Consider the following 10,659-nt stretch of genomic DNA (forward strand, 5'->3'; position numbering starts at 1 on the left):
TGCAGGGTAAATCCAGACAGCTACAGTAGCTAGACTATCTGTCCAATCTGAGTTTTCTAACTATTTGTGTCCCCGGCTCACAGTCACCACGTAGTTTCTTAGGAAATGAAAATTGATGTGCATAACCTTTTCGTACGATATCATCTGAACCCGTTTGTGAGAATGCGTTGCACTACATTACCATACAAGTTAAAAAAAAAAAAAAAAAAAACTTCAAGAGGTAAGAGTATGGTTTAATCTTGGAATCACAAAACATCTTAAGGCCAAATAGCTAACTGGAGTCATTCCTGAAAATAATGGCTTATGGGTTTGGTATAACCCCAATTCTCCGCTGGCCGTGTCCGCTGGCCGTGGCTGCATTCCGGTTTTGTTCCGTCCTCCGCCACGCGTCATACCACACCGGGAGCGTCTCAGAAGCGGAGCGTCTTGCTGCCCGACTCGCAGATTTTATTGTTTCTACAAGTACTTTACTTGGCCATACCACCACTCTCCACCTTGCCCCCCCGCCCCCACCCCCTTCTCTCTCCCTCAATAGCTACAGACACAGAAATGGCACATCCTAAGGAAAGCTCATTGTGGGACTGGCTCTAGTGGCTGTAATTCTGCACCAAGGCTGAATTTGGAGAAAGAGACTTCAGATACAGTATTAGGGGACCACTAAGGTCTATATAAAAGAGACTTCAGATACAGTATTAGGGGACCACTAAGGTCTATATAAAAGAGACTTCAGATACAGTATTAGGGGACCACTAAGGTCTATATATAAAAGAGACTTCAGATACAGTATTAGGGGACCACTAAGGTCTATATATAAAAGAGACTTCAGATACAATATTAGGGACCACTAAGGTCTATATAAAAGAGACTTCAGATACAGTATTAGGGGACCACTAAGGTCTATATATAAAAGAGACTTCAGATACAATATTAGGGACCACTAAGGTCTATATAAAAGAGACTTCAGATACAGTATTAGGGGACCACTAAGGTCTATATAAAAGAGACTTCAGATACAATATTGGGACCACTAAGGTCTATATAAAAGAGACTTCAGATACAGTATTAGGGGACCACTAAGTTCTATATAAGAGCATCCAAAGAGCACAATGTCATGGGACCTTTAAACTAGTATCTACCTTCCACTCCAAGCAGTCCTGCAGTTAAACTCCATGACTTCTCTTTTCTGGCATTGTCCTGATAAAAAAGAGCTGTGATGTTGTATTATTTTTCACACCTCCAAGATGAACCTCTCGTTGTCCGTGGTGTTGTAAAGGAAACATACACGATATGGTGGGGGGGTGTTTTTTGGTAAACTGACTGGATGGTCTCGCTGTTTCACTTCCTGCCCGGATGTCGGAATGGCCCGCGGCTCACGTGAAAGTAGACCTGGCGCTTATCTTAAGCGGAGCAGAGAGGCGCTTCATGCACGCTTCTGGGACTCGCCGTGGCGCGGCTGGTGGAATATCAAACATTGACTTGAAGGGCTGCGATTGCTTGCGTGGGCCACGGCAGTAAGTAAATACAAAGTCCTTTTAGGCAAGTCATGCCACTCGGCCGCCATCTTGGCAACGCCTCCGGGCAGCTATTTCGGACTAACAAGACCAGGCTCCTCTCTAAATGAATGGGCAGAGAGTCAGAACTGCACTTTCACTCGTCATCGGGACATAAAAACTTCATGTATAGAAACAGCAGTAGAATATGATAAAAATCGCTGAAAAAGTTTGATGACTTGAATAAAAGGTAACGTTAACGTCTTAAATATTATAACCATTAACGTTAGCTTGCTTACTGTTGTTACTATTGTCATTGTATATCTTGCTAGCCTAACGTGCCACTTAGCTAGACCATATAGATAAAAATACAGTTCAGATACACTAATCAGAGAAGACATTTAAAACGCTTATCTCTATGGTGCTGTACTCAGGTTTAAGCATTTGACATGGATTTGTTCATGAACGAGTTAGTTACTTTGCATAAAGCACCTATCATTTTAGCCTTAATATTAGGCAATGAAATGCCAAGTAATATAAAAACAAAATACATTTGGTCCCACTATGAAAATATGAATGAATGAATGAATGAATGAATGAATGAATATGAAATACCACATGAAGAATAAGCCTGACACAGCATTCTGATGATGTATTTTATTAAAATATAAATCAACACAGGAGACAGAAATGGCTTCATAATGTGAGGAGGGGAGATCTGTCCTCCCACATGACAAAAACAGAGGCAGAAAGGGGAGGATATGTGGTCTGTGAAGATCATTTCAGGCCAGAGGACCTAATATCAAAAGTATGGTCAATATTGTTCTCCATTATTTAAATATAAGTAGGTTTGCACTTTATCAGCAATAACAATGTATTGTATAGACAGAGACTGAAAAACACTATTAATGTAGTAATGTACCTGTATAAAGTTACCATTTTTTTTAAGGGTAAAAGAAAGCGGCTGGCTCCCAAAGCCATCCCTGTCCTTTATCGGCGATACACCCCTGTACAACAGGAAGGAGGTACCCAAATACAGTGAAAAAAATGTCCATAGAAAAGGGATTCACAATCATATTCATGGACCCCCTGACCCCTTATGTTTTGTTTTCTTTCTTTCCAAGCACATGACAGTTAATAAGTGTAATTAAAAGGTTTTTTAACTTTGTTTAAATATTGTGTACTGTTCTTTATCATCTTTTCAATGATTTATTCGGTCAGGTTTACAGAGCAGGAACAGATATACAACATGTAGATTTCACCAAAACTGTATGCATCAATACTGTGTGTAATATGATTACAGATTCTGAGGTACATACCGGTCTTCATGAAGTGGTGCCATTGCAAGACACTCCACAGTGTCAAGTGGTCTAAATAGTCTCTGGTAAATAGCAGTAAGAGTAATTCACAAATTGATGAAGCATTGATAAAGTTAGGGGTAGTGGACTGCAACTGTCAAGGTAGTTGGGCTGCACCACATCAAACCACACATGGTGTGTCTGGTGTGTTTGTTGTTACACGTGCAACATCCCTGAATAATTGCAACCATTGAAAGATGGAGACGGCTGGAATAACCACCATGGCTCTAACACACTTGGTTTGTGATTGAAGCTAATTGACATTGTAGCCTCATGGCGATGCAGCACTCATGCTTCCTGTATCCTCCAGTGCCTGAGGCAGCTGTTGGAGAGACATCATGTCCCAGCTCAATGTCACTTGGTCGGGGACAGTGTCTGTCCCTGCAGGCTGTGCCTCCTCGCGCCACGTCCACACATAGCCTCAACACAAGTTAAATTTATACAACATGTAAGCTTAAAAATGTAGCTTATCGTTTTGTGGTTAAATGTTCTTTTCTTTGTATGCATCATTTTCCCTTTCTTAGGAAATGTTGCTTCCAGGAGAGAGTTGTGAATACATCTTTAGAGGAAACCCCCCAGGAACGTTTGGTAACATTTATAGGGCTGAACTATAGGGCTAAACTCCTACCATTGCCATGGTAATCACTGTCTGAATCAATATTCGAATCCTGCGTTTTTTTTCTATGTTTTTAATTAAAGAGTGAGAAATGGAGCTCCTCCTGTCCATGGACGACAACAGAAAAGCAACCGAAGGAGAAGCTGGAGGACTTTTTATAAAAGACAGGTCAAAACCTGATCCTGGTCCTGTTGAGTGGATTCCACCAGCCACAGCTGCGCCACGTTTTGGCTGCGACCCAGTTTTATTCTGTCCTTTGCATGGCGTCATACCACACCCAGGCCCCCGGGAAGTGCGCTCAGCCTTGCAGCTAATTTTGTCCAGTGGCCACTCGCAGTATCGCAACAAAAAACTCCCCCCTGTGTTCCAAAAGTTATTTTCCCTCTAGGCCACTATTGTAAAAGACATGTCTGTAAAACTGCTGCCAGAATACTTGAAATACAAACAAAGTCGGTTATGACTCTTTCTATCCTGAATTTTTAATCCATGGATGTTTTATATTCGAAAAAATGTAAAAGCTATAGCCGAGAAAAGCGATTTAAAGACCTGTGACGTCGCCACAATGTAAAGACTATGGGCCGAGTGGGAGAAACACTGCTGCTCATATTCAGTGGGCTGCATATCAAGGAAGTAAACCCGGAAGCTTAGAAACTTTTTTGCCGTATGCGCCAGGCAAGCACGTCCGTTGAACTGAATAGGCGCCATTTTGGGATCCAGTATCCAGTTAATATAATTAATCCATGACGACAGCTGCAGTTTGTGTTAATTTGGTCATTTTTTGTTGTTGATATTTGTGCTTCTACCATAATTTAAATGTTAACTACCATTTATTTCAACATGGCTCTACCAGGTGAGCTACCCAGGCGCTCGGACCCTATTTCCCTATGTGTTTGTGTCTAAGTGACTGATGGGAACAACAATCTTTGACATTGGTCCAGTATTAAGAGAGATGAAACAAGCTACAATGTAAGTTAATAGGACAATTGTCCAGCTTGTATTTACCTTCACTAAAAAGCTTGTTTTGCCGCTGACAGACTCAGATTACTATTCTAAGTGTCTGACAACATTATGGAAAGGATTTCTAAGGAGGTCGACCTTTCTGTTAAAGAGTAAGATCCTTTTTTAAAACATAAAAACATCAAGACTCCATGTAAATAAATTGTCATTTTAGCATCTTATAATACACTTCATGCGTGGGATTTTCCCCCTTTCTGGTCTACATATCCCTGCCTCTGCTGAATAATTTGTATCACCGGTGGGGACAAAATGTATCCCTACCCCCCCACCCCTCAAAGTGATCATTGATACTTCACCAATAGACCATATATTATATACCTAAAATAGAAGTATTTTAAACTAAGTAAAGCCCTATAACATGAACATGAACTCTTTAGAGCCATAGAACGATCAAATCAGAGCAGCAGTTGCTGGTTGTGTTTAGCTGCTACCGAGCTCCAGGACGCCGGCTACCAGCGGCAGTTGTTTAGCCGCCAACAGGTGACTGTGACCGGCTACAGGCACCGCCAGATGACGGTGCTTTCAGGGGCCGTGGTGGTGGAGATTAGCCAGAAAAAGTGAGCGTCATGCTGCGACGACAGTGAAGTTTAGACACTAAAACGAAAAAGATGGTGTTTGGATTAAAAGTGTTTACTGGGTGAAAGTATTTGGTTTTCACCGCAATGTGAATTCTGCTCTCTGGCTTGACAGCGCTGTGTTTTATGTTGACACCACGTTATGCTGTTTCATTTTGAGATTATGTTCCATTGAATATTGAAGTTGATAAATAAGTGTTTTGGCATGGCTGAGTGTGTTATTATTTTTTGGGCTTTTTCGCTTTATTTGACAGGACAGCTAGTTGAGAAAGGGGAGAGAGAGAGAGGTGGATGACATGCAGGAAATCGTCACAAGTCGGATTTAAACCCTGGACCTATTCGCCAAGACGTAAACCTCCTCTAAGTATATGCTCTACCCACTGATCCAACCCGGCCACCATTTTGTTTCTTTTGCTGCAAAGATTCAATACAAAAAATGAATGACCCATCTTAGAGTAGCTTTATAGAATGTACGGTTTATGAAAAAAACACAACAAGAATTGTCCTGGTACTCCTCTTCCTCTCCCTCGTGAAGGCATTTTTCTTATTTCCTGTGTTCATCTACAGTCTATTGTTCAAATACGTCCTCTTGTACTGTATGTACTACGATATGGTCATGTGATTGAAAGAACCTCAACACCTGATTGTGTTTCCTAGAAGGGAATCAGCTGTGATCGATCTATTTGCATAGCTTCAATCAGCTGTTTCTCAATACAGTTTTTCTCAATTGCTAAAACACTAAACCCTATTGTCTGAACCAAATGCTCAGTTGCTTGAACCCACTGATTGAATCAATCACTCTTTTGGCAAAACCATAAGCACTTTTCACCTGTTTAGACACAACTTGCCAACACATTTTCATTGTGATGCACCCGTGCTGCATAATGGTGAGCACAGGTGACAAAAGTCAAACACAATTAAAGCACAGGTGTCACCACTTGAACACAACAACTCAAAATGTATCACTAATGATGTGAGGGAACATATTGTGAACTGGCTTGTTAAGAGAGCACTGGTTTGTGAGGCCCTACAATGGAAAGAAATCTGAGAGGAAGAGTTTGTGTGAGACGAGGTCGAGGAGGTCAGCGAAGACAAAGAACAGTAATATCTGATGAAATCAGAGCTACTGTGATTGACCATGTTCTTGTCCATGGTATGAGCATGAGGGAGGCTGGACAAAGGGTACAACCAAACATCAGTAGATTCACTGTGTCCACCATAATCCGAAGATTTAGAGAAGAGAACAGGTAATTACCTTTTTTTGACATTATAGTACAGTATGTAAATGTTGACAGCAATTACTGTATGACATACTATATAATGTACCACAGTATACTGTAAGTAAATATATGTTTCAGTACATCACTGTACCAATGTACTGTAGTATTAACTGTACAAACAGTAGTAACTGTTTGTAGGCCTAGTATTCTATGTATATTTTTTTGTAACTCCATGTTCTCTTTTTGTAGAATTGAAAGACTGCCATATGGGGGTGGGAGGACAGGTTTGTTCTCCCCACACCAAGAGACCCTAATTGTTGATATGGTCCGTGAGAAGAATGCCATTAAACTGAGTGAAATTCAGCAGAAGATCATTGAGGACCATGTAAATTTTGAGGGTATCAACAGTGTCAGCCTCTCTACTGTTGATCGTGTCCTCAAGTGCAACAGACTGCACATGAAACAGCTATACAGAGAGCCCTTTGATCTCAACTCAGACAGACTCAAAGAGCAAAGATTCCAGTATGTACAGGTTGGCATATATCCACACATTCAATGTTGATTACTCTAAGTAGTGATTTACTGTAGTGGCCTAAATCACTTTTTCCGTATGACTTCCAAAACTATATCCATTTCTACAGAGGGTTTTTCAACTGGATGCAATGGAAAGACCCCATGAATACATCTACATGGATGAAGCTGGGTTTAATCTCACCAAAAGGAGAAGGAGAGGCCGTAATGTGATTGGCCATCGGGCCATTGTTGGTGTTCCTGGGCAGCGTGGTGGCAATGTCACATTATGTGCTGCCATCAGCAATCATGGGGTTGTCCACCATCATGCCAACCTGATGTTGGAATGTACATCTGTGCCGAATGTGCCGAATACTGACGAAAATCCCACAAAGTGAGATTTTCGTCAGTATTCGGCACTGTAGATTGTCGTGGAACTTCAGGTTTACGACTGCACACGGCAATTTACAGGCAACACCGAAAACTGCCGTAAATTGTTGGAAATTGACGTGGGCCTTGCTTGGCAGTTGTCCCCCCATGACCCCCCCCTCCCTCTAATTGTAGGTGAGGCTTTCACATGTAAATGAAAATGCTGTGAGCTATACAAATGCAAATCAGGGTAGCAGCAGGAGGAGTTTTACCCCAGGTGACATTTTTCTAAAAGGTATTAACTTAATTTTAAGAAAATAGATCAGACTCAGTATAGCCTTTGTAATTGTAGACTCTTCAATTTTAGCTTGAATTGATTTATTTAATGAAAGTATGCTAGATTAATTACTTTGTATGTCATTAGCAATGACCAATGTTATGTAAAAAAGATACACAAAATAATTTATTTCAACAATTAGTTTTACAGGATTTGCCACAAAGGTAAAATGTACATTCCATGATTCATTCCCAGTCTCTTCGAGCTCAACCACTGAGCATAGTGACATGACTACAGTCTTTGGTCTTGCTCATCCAACATTGTCTGGTGGAATGGAGACAGAGGCTCCACTGTACAGTTTTCTAAGAGAAGCCTTTCTGCTGACACCAGAACACTGTGCTTCACATAAAGCATATCAGCTTTGTCATTGCATGACAAGGTCCATACCATTTGTCTTCTTAAAATACTGGCAAATTCAGCACCATATTCACCATATGTCCATGGCATATGAAGCTGTTGGCTCTGCTGAAACAGCCTCATAATCTAGACTTTAATTGTCCTATTGTTATTAAGCTTTCCCAGTATTCCATTATAACTCACTGTAATTCACCTCCACACCAGTGTGTGCGCTGTTCGCGCCCTGCTGGTTAATTTGCTCCTCTTTATTTCTCTATCACGCTGCCCCGCCCCCTACCCCCCCTTCACTGCTTCCATTTGGAAAAAAAGCGGCAGGAGATGAGTCCGAGAGTTAGAAGCTAGAGCAAAAGCTTCCGAAATATGGGAGTATTTAATATTTCATAGTGATGTGACAACCGACTCTTTTACGAAGTCGGTTCAACCGGACGGTTGTTGGTTGGCCTACCGAGTTAATAGATTAGGTCACCGGTTCGCGTGCCCTCGGCGGGGGGGGGGGTGGTTGATGATCGCGTTTAACTTTACATAACTATCAAGATAACATTACGTGTATTTGTATGTGATATAGGCCTAATACTTTCCCCTTGGTAATGTAGCATATGAATTTCCATGAACACAATTCTAAAATGCACGAGAAATAAAGGCTTCTGCTATCGGTTGATAAGTCAAACTTGCCGAGAACCTAGACTCATGCAGTAGCCTACCCTCGGTTACGGTCCTTACAGTCTCCTTGTGACAGCTTTGCCTAGCTACCATGTAGCAACATTCACTTCTCTAACATTTAACTTAACATAACTACCAAGATAACATGACGTGTATTTGTATGTGATGTACTGTACTTCCCCATCGATAATGTGTTAATTGCAGTGAACACAATCCTCTAAGATGCACCAGAAACAAGGCTCGGTTAATAACTCAAACTTGCCGAGAACCAAGACACCGCTTGATTACATTAGAGTCGAGTGGCCGGCCGGTTGCACGGTTACATTAGAGTCGAGCGGGCCGGCAGGTTGCACGGTTACATTAGAGTCGAGCGGGCCGGCAGGTTGCACGGTTACATTCGGTCTCGTTCGGGTCTAGGCATTAGTAGCTCATTCCTGATTGATTCTAGCACCACCACTCCAGTCCAGTGGAGGCGCTAATGAGCTAGATTACAACACACAGTAGCAGAAGAATACCAGCTACACAACGGCCAACCATTGAATATATATATAATGCCAACGGCACGAATGAAGTAAAAGAAAAAAACAGGAGTGAGTCGGTTCATTGACGTATGGCACTCGATTCTCCCGGCTCAGTGACACGAGTCGGGTTAATTAACCAGCTCTTCGGTCAGTTCGTCAACACTAATATTTCAGGCCAACTGGTAAAATAGTTATCTGTACACTGTTCTCTCCTCCATATCTCCTCCAGGGCTCCATAAACATGCGCTCACAGAAAAGAAGAAGTCAACATAAGTATATGATTATTAATGAAACTGCGAGCTAGTCTGTACTGTTTATTAACTCTTGATTGTACAGTGACTGTATTTGGATGTTAAACAGGCTACTTAGACTTGGCAGTAATGTTTTAAACCTCACCAAGTTTAAACGCGAACAGCACAGAGCTGTGTGCCTGGCTGCTTTCAGCGCCATTCATTACAGAGCTGAGCTGGTGAGTTGTTTTATAAAAGTGTATTTTTATTATCTTGTAATTTACAGGAAGCAGTCCGCCGTCTTCACAACTCTGAGACAAACTGTAGCAGACGCTACGAACCTGAGCAACGGTAAGATTTAAAGAATATGCTTTCATTGAATGAACTTCATTAACTCTTCTGTATAAGGACATAGATACGTTAATAGATACCGATCTTAACCATAGTTTTTCTTGTTTCTTTTTACAGACTAACCTCGCCTCATAACGAGGCTGTGACCTATATTTGCTCGGAGCTGTCTGCAGGTCCAGATTTACATGACGCTGCTGACGCCTGTTGTGAAGGGTTCAGCTCGGAGTCGAAAAGAAAAGAGGGTAAGATTAGATCCATTTTTGGTCAATGGTAATATTTTTCAGGTGTCTTCATAGATGTGTTGTGTCCATACGCATCACGCAGTACTGATTGTCTTTATTGATTGATTTTACAGCTGCTGGAAGCGAGACGGAGTGTGCTGGCTGCGGGTGAGGTGACATTTGGAAGTGCGCCACCATAGACCTACAGGACAACGACCACAGACGTCTGCTAAATGGACCGAATTCAGACCGAATGCTGCCGGTTACCTACAGCTCCGAGCCGGCCACGGGTTAGGTGTGGACGGTGCTGCTTCTCGTGAGCGAGGGACATTTGTTGTGTGTGCTGTGTGTCTCCGATGCTTTGTACATAGTTTTTTTCTGATTGTGTTGTGTCAATAAAGCTCTATCTTTGAATAAACAGCACGTTCCTGGCAAATCATTTTAATTAGGATAACCATGAAATGAATAAACAACATATGAAATAAATATATATAATACATAAATATATAATTTTGTTATTATAATAATAATGGCCCAAGTTGACCAATAGCCTAACCCATGACAGACCTGTCAACCAATCACGAGAGATTTTTCTTGTTTAAAAGTAGTGGTTTCATCCAATAGTGAGTGAGGAAATTCCAGCCAGGCCAGACGTTCTCTGGCCAGGCTCCTATTCATATTCTAATTAGATCCATTAACACCTCCGCGGGGCTCTCCACATACGTCATGGTTCGTTTCCGACAGTATGTGGCACAGACGAACAGGCGTTTACGGGGACGGAAATCCCCCTTTTCATACAGTGCCAGCTCCTCATTTTCCTCCATCAC

General features: G+C 41.7%; 1 long non-coding RNA gene across 1 annotated transcript; it reads left to right on the forward strand.

Moving 5' to 3' along the window:
* The first annotated feature begins 9,183 nt into the window (after positions 1 to 9,183).
* LOC114564464 (uncharacterized) lies at positions 9,184 to 9,834 on the forward strand. Its single transcript, XR_003693749.1, has 3 exons — positions 9,184 to 9,303; positions 9,547 to 9,611; positions 9,729 to 9,834. It is a non-coding gene; the product is annotated as an uncharacterized LOC114564464 (long non-coding RNA).
* The last annotated feature ends 825 nt before the right edge of the window (positions 9,835 to 10,659 follow it).

This window comes from Perca flavescens, chromosome 2 (genome assembly GCF_004354835.1).
Source record: "Perca flavescens isolate YP-PL-M2 chromosome 2, PFLA_1.0, whole genome shotgun sequence".
Lineage (NCBI taxonomy): Eukaryota > Metazoa > Chordata > Actinopteri > Perciformes > Percidae > Perca > Perca flavescens.